The sequence below is a fragment of the Lissotriton vulgaris genome, chromosome 3_1 (assembly GCF_964263255.1).
Source record: "Lissotriton vulgaris chromosome 3_1, aLisVul1.2, whole genome shotgun sequence".
Classification (NCBI taxonomy): domain Eukaryota; kingdom Metazoa; phylum Chordata; class Amphibia; order Caudata; family Salamandridae; genus Lissotriton; species Lissotriton vulgaris.
The window spans coordinates 1,297,664,972-1,297,680,971 of NC_141689.1; positions in this window are offsets into that span (position 1 = coordinate 1,297,664,972).

Genomic DNA, 16,000 nt, shown 5'->3' on the forward strand with positions numbered 1-16,000 from the left:
ACGCTTACAGTAGATGGAATATAACAAAATATGGAATTTCCTTGAGTGAGAGCCAGCAAGCAAAGAAGTCCTCCCCAATTTGGATAGTACCCCATCAGGATCACCTATGTCTGCAGGGAAATGGCAAAAACCCCAGAGCTCAGTTAGGGAAGAGTGTCTGTACCGAAACTTACGTCTTCTCGTCTCAGACCTCTCCTTCATTCTTAGCAGCTAAGGGTACCTACTTTGTCTGCACTGATAGAGCATATACATGGCTGCCCCCTGACTTTTCGCAACAGGATTTATGTCAAGACAGTTTCAATAATGTATGCAATGTGCATTACAAGAAAGGAAAACCAAGGAGTCAGTTGATTAAAGGCAGTATTATTCACCAAGGAACAAAAGAAAAGAATGGTCTTTCACATATCAATACAGTTAGAGACAGCACTGTACAGAGTGGATCATGTGACAACCACGTGACACTTGGTGCAAGGTGCTATATACAATTGACGAACGTGAAGGTGCAAGTGTTTAAAATAAACAGCATAATCGACGCATTAGCCAAATTAATACATCAAATCATGGCTCCAAAGAAGCAAGTTATAGTCACTTAAAACAAAATTATTCATATAGCAGCTCCAGCCTTCACTGCTAGCAGCCTACCCGTCAGAAGAGCCCCATTTGCCTTCCGCTGTCCTGATCTATTCAGGCACAGCAAGTTTCATGCGCTGACCTTAAAGTCATCGATCAGCTATCGATTAATGAGCGACTAACCGGACTTCAACTACCCTCGCCCTTACGCTTGGGTATTACTCACTGTTTCCCATCGACAACCCTGTCCTGATGACGATCCCGACTAAAGGGGGTCGAAACGTCGTCGACTATACAGCTTGAATTATACGACGCATATCACGTTCTGTGCTCCTATATGAATAATTTTGTTTTAAGTGACTATAACTTGATGCTTTGGAGCCATGATTTGATGTATTAATTTGGCTAAAGCGTCGATTACGCTGTTTATTTTAAACACTTGCACCTTCACGTTCGTCAATTGTATATAGCACCTTGCACCAAGTGTCATGTGGTTGTCACATGATCCACTGTGTACAGTGCTGTCTCTAACTGTATTGATATGTGAAAGACCATTCTTTTCTTTTGTTCCTTGGTGAATAATACTGCCTTTAATCAACTGACTCCTTGGTTTTCCTTTCTTGTAATGCACATTGCATACATTATTGAAACTGTCTTGACATAAATCCTGTTGGGAATTGTTTTTTCTTACACGTTATACCCATCCCAACGAGGTCTATGGGTCTTCTCCTGTTTTTTATACAACCCTGACTTTTCGGGCACATGTTTTATCTCGTTCCTGTTGCCACCCACCTACACGGCAGCGGCAGATTACCATAGGACAAGGACAGTTAGGGGTGTTGTGAGTAAAGACGACACTGCGGAACAGGAGTTTGGAGATTTCGCAAAGGGTTTTCTGCCGTTTTGGGGGCCTATGGCGAACAGCAGGAACATTCGCCAATTGACGAGGGTAGTTGAATCCGCCGTGATTGAAACGGCTGGTGCCCTTAGTAACTTGACTGCGGAGCTCCAGTCGGACCGCCTTATGACTCTTCAGAACAGGGTTGCCCTAGATGTCATACTTGCAGACCGTGGTGGGGTATGTAAGGTGATCCAATACAGTTGCTGCATTTTCATCCCCGATAACGCTCCGACAGTATACCAGGCCATCTCCAAACTGCATAAGATCTCTAAATCCATTCACGTGGATAAAGGGGACTGGTCCTTAATGGGGTGGTTCTGGGAACTGATATCTGCCTGCGGATGGAAGATTCTGATAGTCATTAAGATGGTCTTAGCCATTCTGTTCATGTTCTGCCTGTGTGTACAGTGCGCTCCTGCAATATGTGGCCTCTGTGCTACATCATGTGTAAGGAAGCCTGTGTCAAGAGATGAACTAAGTAACAGGATGATGCTACAGCAGCATCTCAATGACTTTATGTATACAGACCTGGACTCAGATTAGCATGATTATAGGTTATTGCCTATATAAGGGCAAAAGGAGGGTCTGTGGTACTGAAAATTCTGGACCCTACTATTGTGTGGTACCGAAGCTCTAAACTCGTGTCAGAAATATCATCGTATCATGACGATTTTGGTATCGGCAGACCGGTAATGATTGAGATACTATGCCTAAGCATTTGCGTCATGATCAAGTGACGAAATCACCCTGAAATCGTAGTTTCTGTCTTGAACCCTCGGGTTCCATTTTGTGAGCGGCATCCATTTTGTGATTGCCCTTACATAGTCAAATGACCAAGGCCGGATTCGATCTGAAAGGACACGTACACCTTTGCTGACTCCTCTGTGACCTGGGTGAGCTAACTCCACTGCCTCAAGCCAAACCTGTTCGGGCAGTTCCTCTCCCAGTGGCCGAATGAGATTAGTATCAAGGCACAACATGTCATAAACCGTTCATCGCATACAAGCCATGTTTTATCACACACACACCTGTCCCTGTTTCTTCTTTATGGTCTGTTTTACAAGGAGGAGGTGCCCGATTTTATTAGGGGTCCATCGATATCTGATGAAAATTCTGGGCCTTGCCGGGTAATCTATCACGAACTGGACAAACTGAAATGTGGACTTGTCATCATGACTCTGCTTTTCCTTTGTAGTAGAAATATGTGTATGACCAACTGTAAAACCAGGAATTTTTGCCTGAAGGTCAATATTTTGTATAAAGAGAAGAGGCTGGTTCTGTAAAAACGAGCAGTCTCCTGAGAACCTACATGCTGTTGTACTTCTAGGATACCTGTTACTGGTTGCAGCCAATAAACTCGATCCTTGACATCACCTAGAAGACTCTGTGTTTCTGTGGTCCAAAACAGGAAGGACTCAAGAGGTCTTTGGGTGGTCCCCCTGGCACCGCCGGGTCCATAAAAACCCGGTACCTCAGGTTCTGCTGGATGCGTGTCTGCTCGTTCCTGGCCGTCCAGCGGTTTTCTTCGTTTGCTGTGGGGGTCCTTCGCTACCATTTCCGGGTGCTCCTGTTCGGCCTTTCCTCAGCGCTCAGGGTTTTCGCTGGGCTCTTGGCCCCTCTGGTGGGTGTTCTTCATTCCTGAGGACTGCAGGTGTTTCCCTATCTGGTTGACTGGTTGTTTTAGTCTCCTTCTTTTTCTCCGGCTCTGTCGGATGTGGAGCAGGTGTGTCTTCTGATGGGTTCCTTTGGGTTCCTTCTCAGATCCCCAGTGTCCTCCCTGGTGCCCTCCCAATCCCTGTATTTCCTGGGGGCTCTCTTCCGCATGGACCTGGGCTTGGTGTTCCTCTCCTAGGTGTGCCGGTTGGCTTTGTGGCGTCGCCTTTCCTGGCTTCTGTCCCTGTCCTGGGTGTCTGCCTGATTCTGGTTGCGGAGTCAGGGGGAGTTGGTGTACGCTTTGCATCTCCTTCCTTGGGCCGGGCTGAGTCTGTACCCCCTGTTACTTCATGTCCTGTCGCACTGGGATCCTGCCTCCTTGGACTGCGAGACTCTCATCCCTGTCACTCCAGGGATTCGGGCGGATCTCCGGTGGTGGTTGTCACCTCTGTCTCTGTCCCTGGGGTTTGGTCTCCTTCCTCCTCTGTCTGTGTTCGTGTTGTCCACGAATGCCAGTGTTTTGGGGTGGGGTGCCGTTCTGGGTGCCTCCGAGGCTTAGGGCGGTGGTCCGGTTTCGGATCCCTCCAGTCCTCGAACTGGAATGAGTTGTGGGCGGTTTGGTTGGCTCTTCTTTGGTTCGCTCCTCTCCTTCGGGGTCGGGCATTCTCTGTGCTGTCCGACAATCGGGTGGTTCGTTCTTATGTGAATCGCCAGGGGGACATGTGTCGTGCTCTGTTTCTCCTGTCCCGGAAGTTCGGCCTTTCGGCCGCGTTGACTCTCTTGTCTCTGACAGCGGTCTATCTTCCGGGGTGGGAGAATGGGCCTACGGATTCTTTGAACAGGGTGTTCCCCTACTCGGCGTCCCTCTGTTTGTCCCCGGATCTGTTCAATCTGATTGTCCTCTGGTTCCGCCTTCCTTGGCTGTATCTTTTTGCCTCAGAGGTTTCCGCCCTTCTTCCTCTGTTTTGCAGAATCCTTACCTCTCCGATGGCGTGGGCCACCGTTGCTTTCTCGATTCCGTGGTCGGAGGATCTGCTGTTTGCCTTTCCTCGGTTTGCCTTGTTTCCGCGAGTCCTCCGGATGTTTCGGTTGGGTCGGGCGGGGTTCTCCTGGTGGTTCCGGAGTGGTCTCGGCAGTCTTGGTTCCCCCTTCTACTGGCCTTTTCTGTTTGCCCTCGTTGGAGGTTCCCCTGTCTCCCTTCCCCCTGCGGGCTCCCCTTCTCGGGCTTGCCTCCCTGTGACGCCTCCGGCTGTGGGTTTGGCACTTAAGAGGTTGTGTTTGCTGGATCTGGGTTGCTCGGTTGGGGTTGACCATTGTCTTCGGCTTTCCCGGCGTCCTTCCACCTTGAAGTCGTGTGCCCATCTATGGGGGACTTCGCCACTTGGTTTCTTGGGAGGGGTCTCTCTTCTGCCTCCTGTGAGACCATGATGGTGTTGGACTTCTTGCGGTATGGTTTCGTCTTGGGGCTTGCGGTTTCTTCCCTGCGGGCGCAGTGGGCTGCCTTTCTTGCACTTCGGGGTTCCTCTGTTTCCTCTGTCTCCCCGTTGGTGGATCGCCTTCTGCGGAGTTTCTTGCTTCAGCGTCCTGTCTCCCGTTCTCCTGTGCTGCCTTGGGGATCTTCCCTTGGTTCTGCGGGCTTTGACGGGTCCTCCTTTCGGGCCTTTGGTCTCCGTGGCCCTGACATTCCTTTCTGCTGAGGTTATTTTCCTGGTGGCCCTGACTTCTGGACGGAGGGTTGGTGTGCTTGGGGCGCTGCTGGCCTCCCCCCCCCCTTCTTGTGCTTTTGCGATGTTTTGGTCATTCTCCGTCCGTGTCAGTTCTTTCTTCATGAGGTGGTGTCTTCCTTTCTCTGTCAGGAGGATTTTTTCGGTCAATAACAAAAAGGGGAGAGAGAGAAATTAAATTGAGATGGATTCGTTCTCCCTGGACCAATGTAAATAAACAAAAAGAATCCACTCCTCGTGTTGTAGATGTGGTCTCCACAGTGGGGTGCACCCTACTGGTTTTAAGGTCCCCTCACACACCAACAGGCCCCTTGGTGTCATGCTTCATCATCGGGGTCATCGTACCCCTCTACGGGGTACGGCGTGCTGCGACCTGTGGGGGCACTTGATGGATTATGTGTGGTGTACGTGAGGGGTTGATTATGTGAGTGTGTGGAGGGTTATTAAAACTGAGTGAAAAATTTAAAAAGACCTGGCTCGTGGGGTGACTAAAAATTATTTAATAAGCCCCCGGGCTGGTGCTATTAAAATAAAAAAGTGGGAGGTTGTGCCGCAGTCAATGTGCGTTACCTCCTTTCTGTGTGTGTCGACATGTTTCGGTGTAAAACACCTTCTTTAGGACGGGGTACACAAATCCCCACCTTTCTCACGTTTCTCTAACTCGTATCCAGGACTATCTTAATAAAAGTGGGAAAATATAGTGCAGGGTCAGACAATGTACCTAGCAAAAAAACGTTGTTGTTTATCAATCAACTGTTTGAAAGGATGAAAAAGGCTTCATGAGTCCTACGAACGGATCTGGTGTGCTACTTAGCATGATTTCAGCGAGGAAATTCCTCCCGATCGATCCCTTCGTGGCTCCGGTTTTTGTTCAGGAGGATTTTTTCTCCCGGTGTTTTTTCCGGCTCCTGCCTCTCCTGGGGAGGTGCTCCTCCATTCCTTGGATGTGCAGAGGGCTCTCCGCTTCTCCTTGGGGAGTCCTGCTGGTTTCCGTATGGTTGATTCCCTGTTTGTCACCTATGGCCTCTCTGGGCTGGGGCTTCCGCCTTCTTTGTCCACCTTATCTCGTTGGGTCCGGGGCGCTGTGGTTTCTGCTTGCGATTCTGCCCGCTGTCTTCTGCCTTCTTATGTTCAGGGTTGGTCGACTCGGTGCATGTCGTCCTCCTGGGCCATGTTCGATGGGGCCCCCTTGAGGGTCCTTTGCGATGCTGCCCTGTGGTATTCTCCCCATTCTTTTGTTTCCCATTGTCGTCTTCAGTTGGGGATGGCGTCCTCTGCTGCCTTTGGGGCTCATTTCCTGTCTGCGGTACATGATTTGTGTTATGTACTGTTTTCTGTTTGGTTAAAATGGACCTGTTTTCCTCGCACTTTTTGGTCTGTTTTTTTCTTACAATAACCGTATACTTGGGTATGGGCTCACTTGTAAGGAATGGGTCGGGGAGACAGGACGAGGAGGTAATGCCCGGTTACTCACCGGTAATATCCATTACTCCGAGTCCTGGTCTCCCTGTCCAATTCCTGAGCCCTTCCCTCCCTCCCTGGTTTGGGTTTTCTTTGGGTGATTGTCTGTTTCGTTCTGGTTTTCTTTGGTATTCTCAGGATGTTCTATGACACACTTCCCCCTTTATCCTCACCGGATTGGTGGCGCCATATTGGGGGAAGTGCTGAAAAGCTCTGCTAGGTTTTAGGTTTCTGGGGAGCAGACTAGCTGCTCACTTGTAAGGAATGGGACGGGGAGACCAGGACTCGGAGTAATGAATATTACCAGTGAGTAACCGGGCATTTCAACTCAAGTTCCCCACTCGCTCACGGACTCACCCAGCGCCGCCAAAAGCTTTGCCCATCCCTTCCCTTCTTCGAGAAAGAAGCGCTTAGAAGCGGCTCCTTTCTTGAAATAAGCTACTCAAGATCTTCATTCAGCCACTCACCCAGGGGATTTACCTGTCCCTGCCCTTCTTCGAGAAGGAAGCGTTTAGAAGCGGGTCATTTCTACTCAAGCTCCTCGCTCACGCACTCACCCAGGGGCTCCCCCCCCCTGCACTTCCTCGAGCAAGAAGTGCTTAGAAGCGGCTTAATTCTTGAAGAAGGCAGTAGTGGAACGGGGACAGCACGTCCCGCGATAAAGCACAGATTCACAGAGACTTATTTTTAATTATTCAAATTTTCGCGCCATTGGTTAATTGGATTTCCTCCATAATCTCACCAAGGTTCTGCATTTCAGTTCAAGCAAATGGAAAGACACCCCTTGCTTGGCCTGCAGCTGAGACATACTCTTCTTCCCGATGGCCTCCAGCTCCTCTCCTCCATTCTCACTACAGAAGGGGAGGCTGCTCTGACAAAGCTCCGAACGCTGCAGCGCAGAGCCGCCACGCCTGATCAGATCGTACCTGCCCCTAAACACACAGAGGCAGATTTACAAGCCCCTTGCGCCAACTTTGCGTCTCTTTTCCCATGTTAAAAGTGACGCAAAAATGGCGCAAGGTAGCTTGTAAATCTGCCCCACAGTCCTTCGGAGATAAGATTAGGAATTAAAGCAGCAGATGCCCCTTAGTGACCTGGACAAAGCAGGACTGCATATAACAGAACGGAGGAGGCGACTCGAACTACACACTGCAAACGAACACGCTGAGGGCACAAGATGGGCTGATACGAATAGACTTAAGCAGGGGCCGCTTGAAAACCTACCTGAACTGAAATGCAAGGAGCGCTGCCGTCATCAGATTAAAGAGAAGTTAGAAAGACGCCTAACTCTGTTTTAGTGGCCACATTTCAATTATGGTAATTGCATACCTTTGAAATGTGAGATGCGCACAATCTAGAAGGAATTGGGGAGATGTTGTTGCCCGACAACCCTGGCTGCTGACTTTGGATCTGGAGATCCTGGTTCGAGTCTCGAACTTGGCTCAGCATCCCTACCCCAAAAAAATAAATATGTACTTGTGTAATGTAGCTATTGCTCAAATACATTTGGGTTGGTCGTGTTGTTTACAAACTGCAAAAAAATAAAAACAGTTATAAAATAGTTAACACCCCTGCCTGCAAAATCCCTAATGCATGGGAGGAGCTCTGGAAGAGAGCTCTAAGGCTGTTTACATTTTAAGCGATAGCGCTTGTACACTTCCCCATTCACTTACGGAGGAGCTCAGGAAAAGCAGAGCGAGTAAGGGGTTAAGGGTGGGTTCATGGTGGGAGGGTTACCCGGCGAGGGATACAAAGGTAAACCCCTTTAACGTGGTGGCATATAAAGCTGCCGATTTTGGAGCTGGGGAGCAGGGTTCAAGCCTCAGCATCGTCTGTATCACCTCATCATAACTAAATAAAAAGTGATACTGTAGGGGTGGGGAGAGACAAATAAAAACATAAAACAACATTGTTCGAGCCATGGCTGGACTGCATTAATCATAAATAATTAAAGAGAGATTTCAGAGGGGAAGAGACAAAAAAAAAACATTGACAATGCAACAGAAACCAAGCATTGGCAATAGTATAGGGGCGTGAGAAGACACTGGAATAAAGTAGTCTGTGCACGAAAGGGGCCAATAGACGCGGAAGAACACAACTGAAAACATGTCCATCATAAGGAGGCCTACAACTAAACGGATAGCAGCATTTAGGACACAAGCATTTAGGACACAAGCCAATGAAACTGATGGGTGGAGAGTGGGTGGAGCTTATATACACTATAGTGTATACTGCATGTCTCAACGAGACAGCGCAAGCGCTGCCTAGGCGAGACCTCAAAAGGGAACACGAGGAAAGAAGCATTCACTTCATGGAACTGGGAGCGCTGTTTTTAATCTGCATGGCGTGTTTTCTACTGGCTGTGAGATGGGAGGAGCGGTAAGTCATTTCTTGTGTACCTATATGCAAACTACATTCCTGTTACAGCTGGAGTAACATTGTAGGCCATTTAATCAAACGTAAGACATGGGAGAGCAGGTGGTATTACCACTAGAGCTGCAGACTTTGGAAATTAGGAACCAGGTTCAAGGTTGAGCATTGGCTCAACATTGTGTAAATATTCACAAGTGACTTAATCTTTCTGGTTCTAAAACAAAATCTGACCTTCACTAATATAACTGGTGCTCAACAAAAAGCATTGAGCAGGAGTCCAGTTTGAACCTCAAAAAACAATTTATGTCATTTATTTTGTGCGGTGGTCATTTACTGGTAATATTTTAGCCATGGTATCATTTAGAAAATACTTAATCCCAGAATACTTGCCCTTCTTCTGATTCATTTGTACAATATCTGCGTTATACATGTACAGAGTACAGTCAAACTCAAATATATGAAGGAACTTTATTGCACAATTAGTTGTAACCATCACAATTTTTACAAACATGTTTTTGTATGACAAATATGTTTGAAGAAAAACCAAAGGAAATGATGGACGGAGCGGTGACAATACAAGCCCTCACCCCCAGTCAACTGATCTGGGTCTAATCCATCACCGTTCTTTAGCCAACTCTGCCACCCCAGTTCAGACATGGCCATCTGCAAATCAGTCTGACCCTGTGCCTCATGGGAACAGTCCAGCCCGAACTGCCAAGCCATGCCTTCCCTGGACCGGAAACATGCTACCGAGGACCGTTTTCTGGCATTTCAGCCGTCTTCGGTCAGCTTGCTTGAATCCAGTGGCAAAGTGAGCAAGGGACTCACGTCTGAGTATACCCTGCCAACTTATGGCGAACAAAGAAAAACCAAAGGAAATGATGGACGTAGCGTTGACAATATCCATCAGGCTGATTTGCATATGGCCATGTCTGAACCGGGGTGGTGTGGAGTGCAAAAAAACGATGGATTTAGGCCCAGATCTCTGTACTGGGGTGAATTTATGACATTGTTCTGCAATCTGTCCATCAACTGTTGTTTTTTGCAAATATATTTGAACGCGCTCTTACATGTGATAATGAACATACACAAGCTTGTGAAACAAACAGTTTATCTAGGATCACACAATTTGATGATACCAAGAAGCTGGGATTTGTCCCAGTTTTTCCAGTTTTACTCTGAACAATGTGATCATTAGTGGGTATCTCTTTCTGATATTGCATGCTAATGCTTTGTGTGTAATTCTTGGAGAATAAGATTAAAGCATAGGTAACACTGCCTGCTGCTCAACCATGCTTAGTGCAACTTTGGGGGTATGACGCTTTCCCACACCCCTCTGATTCCCTCAGATCCCCTCAGCACCCCCATGTAAGTAGCCTTCTCACACCTCTCCCTTCTATTAAAAAAAAACCCTGAACCTGAAGGCTTGGCTGCAGTGAGGCACTGCTTCCAGTCAACATTATTTTACAAGGGCACTAGTTTAGTTTTGCAGCAGTTTTAAGATTTTCTGAAAGTTTCTCATTGCTCTAATATGTGTAATTTCTGATATTTATATACGTTTTCCTTGTCCTCATTGCTTGCTTTTGCTTGCGAGAAGTGTCACTCATAGTCACTGAATGTCACTCGTTATTACAGTGAAATTCTGAAAATGTCACACATAAGCTATCTTAAACCTTGGCAGCTATGAGACTTGGAGCACACAAGTGGCACTTCAGATGCCTACATGTGACTGACCACTCACTTCCTAGAAGTAGGGATCAGGATCTTCAAGAGTAGGCCATTTCTGCAACGAGTCACAGAATGTATGGGACATTTCACCGTTCCAGCATCTGCAAGTAATGCCTTAACAATCGATCATTCCATCATAGTCCTTTAAAGAGTATTACATAGGTTTCTGGTTGTCTTTCCTTTTTTTACTTTGTAAAGTCGTTTACAAAAGCAAATGGATGCAATCTGTTATTTTAAGATTCTTCTTTGAGAGGGAAGACTCGTTTTCATGTACCTCTAACCTGATTCAGGCAAGTTGGCACGTATGGAAGGCGCACCCTGAACCACCTTCCCAAGGTCAGTAGTGACAACATTGCCGAAAGCAGTGTTGAGTCTTGGGGCCACATGCGCGTGGTGGAACTAGCGCTGCGGCATGAGATAGACTCGGGACACCGTGTGGTCCGGACTAACTCCGCCGGCTACGCCCCATTTATTTATGCCCGCGTGTGCAGTTGACTAGACCGCTAACCACGGTCGCGGACATTACAAGCAGCAACTTCCGCTCCAACATGTCAATACGGGATCTTCCGTACACGTAATCACTCTGAAATGCTGCAATGGGGTGAATTGCGATTACTGCAATGAGGCGGCACTCTTTCTACGAGGACAGGAAGCGGAAATAAATGATGCAGTTTAGCAGTTATGAATGTATCATGTAAGGCGCACTTCTTAAAACATTGCTGCATAACTTTGGCGAGCCTGCAGCTCCACCCAAACACAAAGGACGGAAGCTGAGGTGAACGTAAGGGGGCCCGACTAGCTCCAAGTCTGCAGCAGCAGGCAAAATGGGAGGAAACGGAACTAAAATAATAATACGCAATGAAAAATATTGCATCTGATCCAGCGCTGCAACTAAAATACTTTATAAATGATATCACAATCCACTATCACACTTACCAATCAATACCAGGCCCATAAGAAACAATAGAGCAGCTGAATCATGAGGTGAATTGATCTAATATGTATGTTTTAACTATAAACTATCTACAATAAACAAGAACAGCTTGTCATTTTAAAAGTTTATTTTAAAATTCATAGTTGAATAATCTTTATTAACTCTCTTTATTAAAATCAAACATTTAGTTTTATTAATTCAGTTAAATGCATTAAACATTGGCACAAAGATATCTGTCAATTCAACATTGTTCAAAATAATGAATTAAGAAAAACATAAATCTTATTCTCTAAGTTAGCTTTCTGACCTGAAAGGGAAACAAATATTAAACAGTTGAATGCTTACAATCCAAAGGAAATCGGACAGCACTTCTCCCTCTGGAACAGACAGCCCAAACCCTTCAAAAGAGCCAATTTTATATCATTTTTGCTCTCAAATTTAACTAAATGTAATATTTTCCAAAAGTTCAGCACTGTGATTAGTTAATGGTTGTCAGACCACCACAACTACCACGTCCAGGGAATGAGCGTCACCATGCCATTGTTCATTGACATAGAGTGACATCAGCTTCCGAGCGTCTTTTGAAACAATTTAAAAAGTTACATCTGTAACTGCCACCCAAGCTCGGCAGAAATCATCCCTTCCATTTCCTCGGCCTTGAGAAAAGAACATCCAGAGCAGTTGTGAACAAGTTCCATTGTCAGAGTCACAGTTTTTTTCAAATGTCAGAGCCACAGTCCTTTCAAGAAGAAGGTAAAACAAAACTCTCCATGGAAGATTTCCAAGATGAGTACACTTGGCTCAAACTCTGCTCAGTACAGGCCGATCAACTTTTCTTCAGAAACAGAGGCTAGGCCTCAAACCACTCTTGAGCTAATATTTAAACAAACACAAAAAGAGTGATTAATTCAGGTAAAGCAAACCCTTCTGTACCACCCAATCCCTTGCTAATTATTAATTAACCCACTAATAAAAGACATTTAGCAAAAGCAAACAAATAAAGCAGCACATTAAATATCTACCATTCTTCATGTAATCCAGCTTTATGTTTCTGAAAGAGTAAAAAGATGATTAAATGATACACAGACAGACAAACACAACATAGGACAAACATGTAAGCACATATAAAAGCACATGCTATGAATGATCAGCCGCATATTAATAGTGACAAAGACAATAGGACAGACATGACAAACAAAACAATATTAATCACATGTTACAACACAGACTTGCAAATGCAACAAGAGCACATATTATTAGTTTCCCGTGTGTTTATGTGTGGTGCAAACTTAATCTAAGTTGAGTTAATTGAACAAATCATGCAACATCTCATTAATAAATTAGTTCATGTTATGGGGAATTAAATCCACGAGTCAGAATAAAATATTTTCTGAAGCCCGCTTCATCAACTCCCTCATCTGGTGATTTTTAAAATCGCCAAACAACACCCAAAAAATTTAGAATTTTTTTCACCCATTTTGGAGACAACACACATTGGATTCTCTCGATATTAGTTTCCCTAAACCCCTGTTTCAGCTGTCTGATCATCTCTATCAAACTGAACCTTTCGCATTTCTTCTAACTCATATTCCTTTTCTTGTTCCTTTCTGAGTTTATAAATCCTTCTCTTTTCTTTCTGATGCTTCCTCCTCTTGTGGATCAAACAACTGATTTTTATCAGCATTATCACTATAATAATGACAATTACTGGATAGAGAACTTTGCCTATATTTGAACTGCCAAGTTCAGAAAACCAATCTTTAATAGCCTCCATTCTCTTCCCAATTTTTTCTGTAAATGTCTCCTCCTCCATAGGTTCTATTTCTTCATGAAAACGTGTTATATTTTTAACAAGTAACTCTGTATCCCGACTTTTGTCAGGTATATAAGTACAGCAATGTTGGACATGCAAGACCCCACAGACTCCACCCTCTTTTGCAAGCAGAATGTCTAAGGCAAGACGATTCTGCATAACCATACTTCTGGTAGCAACAAGTTCTGTGCTAACCAATTGAAAACCACTTGCAGTATCAGTTGACAACCTATCTACAATTGTGGAAACTTTTCTGATTTTAATTGAATTCATAGTAATCCACACCTTAGGAATAACAGCACCAAAGATGTCTCCCAGGATTTCTGTAAAACTTTCTCTTTTGTACCTATTCAGATTCAAGTGTTCACCAAATTCAAAGGTACCCTTTTCATTTCTGTCAACATGAAATATTTTTGGAAAGACCAGGCCAAGATAACATGTCCCGTAGCAGTGGTCTGGAAGGCTAAAATATGCTTTATTACCACAGATAAAATAAATACCAGGGAAAATTGGATCCTTCCCAACTTTAAATCCCCATCCCCCTACAATACGATAAGTATCTTCACATTGACTAGCACCCACAAAAAGATTATCATAAAGAGTATTATCTCTTCTGATGCAAAATATACCACTAACTCGTTCGTCTATATGAATAGCTGCATTAGTATTAACACCATTTAATTTTGCGTCCTCTAACTGCCAGTATTTAGATTTAGCATGTTTTAGCATTTCATTTCTTTTATAAACTGCCCTCCTTTCCTCACCCTTGTTTAGGAAAGTCTTTTCTTCAGCTCTCATTTTGCATGTTAAATTATTTCTATAGGCATATTCACAATTGAGTTCATTAGTAACTAAAAAGAATTCCCTCATCTGCTTCGCAGGCCTAACTTTATTTAAGCTATTTACAACTTTGAGATTTGCAAAATCCTCATCAAAGTCTGAGTAATAATACTCCAGACGACCAGTTTGATAAAACAGGCTAGCAATCACACTACAGGTAATGCCATAAGTGAGAGGTAACATATTATAAGTCACCCCCTCTGAAACAGAAGCAGGTAATTTTACACACACATAGCAATCCTTAACATTCATTACTTTGACATATTCAGACAAAAGCCTTGAAAATTAATTGCTTGAAAAATCTCCAATAGATCTATCTTGATGAGACTCTGGATCATGATTAATAACTCTGCTGGACTTGCCAGGATGTTTCTCCTGTTTAGACTCTACTTTACTTGTTATATTAGTCTTGGATTTTTGCTTATTAACAACAAAAGGATAGACCACAGCTAAAATTAACCAAAGTAAAATTAATAATATCACACAAATTGAAGTCATTTTACAGCATCTCTTAAAAATTGAACACCTAGAAGTATCTGATCTAGGCATTTCTAAATTCAAAACCAAATTTTTTAAATTCAAATGAATGTAAGTAACTAACTAACAAAAATTATATTCCCCCTTTTCTTCGACCTTGTGTCACATAAATATGTGCTTTCCAACTAAACACAATTTCTTCGACCTAAAGTCACCTAACAAGTTTTCTTTAGCCTTATGCCAGGAAACAAAAAGTTACCTAACAGATTTTCTTCAGCCTTATGCCAGGAAATAAATCCTCAACTAATTTCTAACAATTTCAATCCTTGTCACTTTCTAAAAATTCTTGATTGCTACTTTCCACCTCAACAATTGGTGGAATGATAATATAGGTCCATTCTGGGGACTTATATTTCTGATTTGGCCTAATTACTCTTTTTGTCTTTCGAGAGATAACCTCTATTTTCTTGTTTTCGTTCTCGTTTTTCTTTTCAAGTTCACTTCCCTGACTAGAAATCTCGTTGATTTGTTCTTTTGATTTCTTCACTAGTTTGAATTTCAAATTGTCTTCAGGCCAAATGACTCCTTTTCTCAAGACTTTTTTCTTTGGCACACATTCGTTACATTCAGATTTCCAAGCTCTTTTCCTGTATTTTCTTATTTCAGATTCTTCATCACTTTCGTCAGTGTCTGTATCAGAGACTTAAAATCTGCACCTAGGAACTTCTTTACTCGGCAGCTTCACTCCATTCGAAACAATACCTTTACTGGTACTTGGTAATTCTTCTTCTTCTTCAGGAATCACCTTCAGCTTCCCAGCTTCAAGCTTTTTGTTCACAGAGTTACTTTTTTGCCTTTCAATACTCTGGCTCAGATTTTCGTCTCGCTCAGAATTTTCTGCTTCTTCTGAATCTCTCTTTTCTTTTAGAGACTCTTCTTCAAGCAAATTATCATCATCAACACCTCGATTTCCAGTTTTGATATTCAGATCTTCTTTATTCAAGTTCTGACTCTCATCTAGATTCTCTTGATGTTGATGTTCTTGTTGATCATCAGAATCAGGATCTTCTGGGTCTCTTTCTGAATCTGAATCAGCTGTTGTATCACTTTCTTCATCAGAATTTTCAGGAGGTGGCACACGAATTGTGTGGCTTGGATGAATCCACCTTTTTAGTCCTCTGCATTTAATTGCATTTGTTGTAACTAAGATAACCTGTCGTGGTTTCTGCCATCTTGGGGTTAAAAAGTTCCTTCTTTGATGAACCTTTGTCCTCACCCAATCACCAGGTAGTAAATCATGAGCTTGTATCTTTTCTTTTGATATTATATCAGTTCCCACTTGATGAAACACAGAATGTACTACATCAGACAGGTTTTGGAAATATTCAATGATTGCACTATCATTAATACTCCTTAGTTTGCCAACTGGAACAAATGCTTGTCTCATTACTCTACCCATCACTATGTCGTGTGGGCTAAGACCTGTCTTTTTATCTGGGATGCTTCTCATTGACATTAGAACAAGT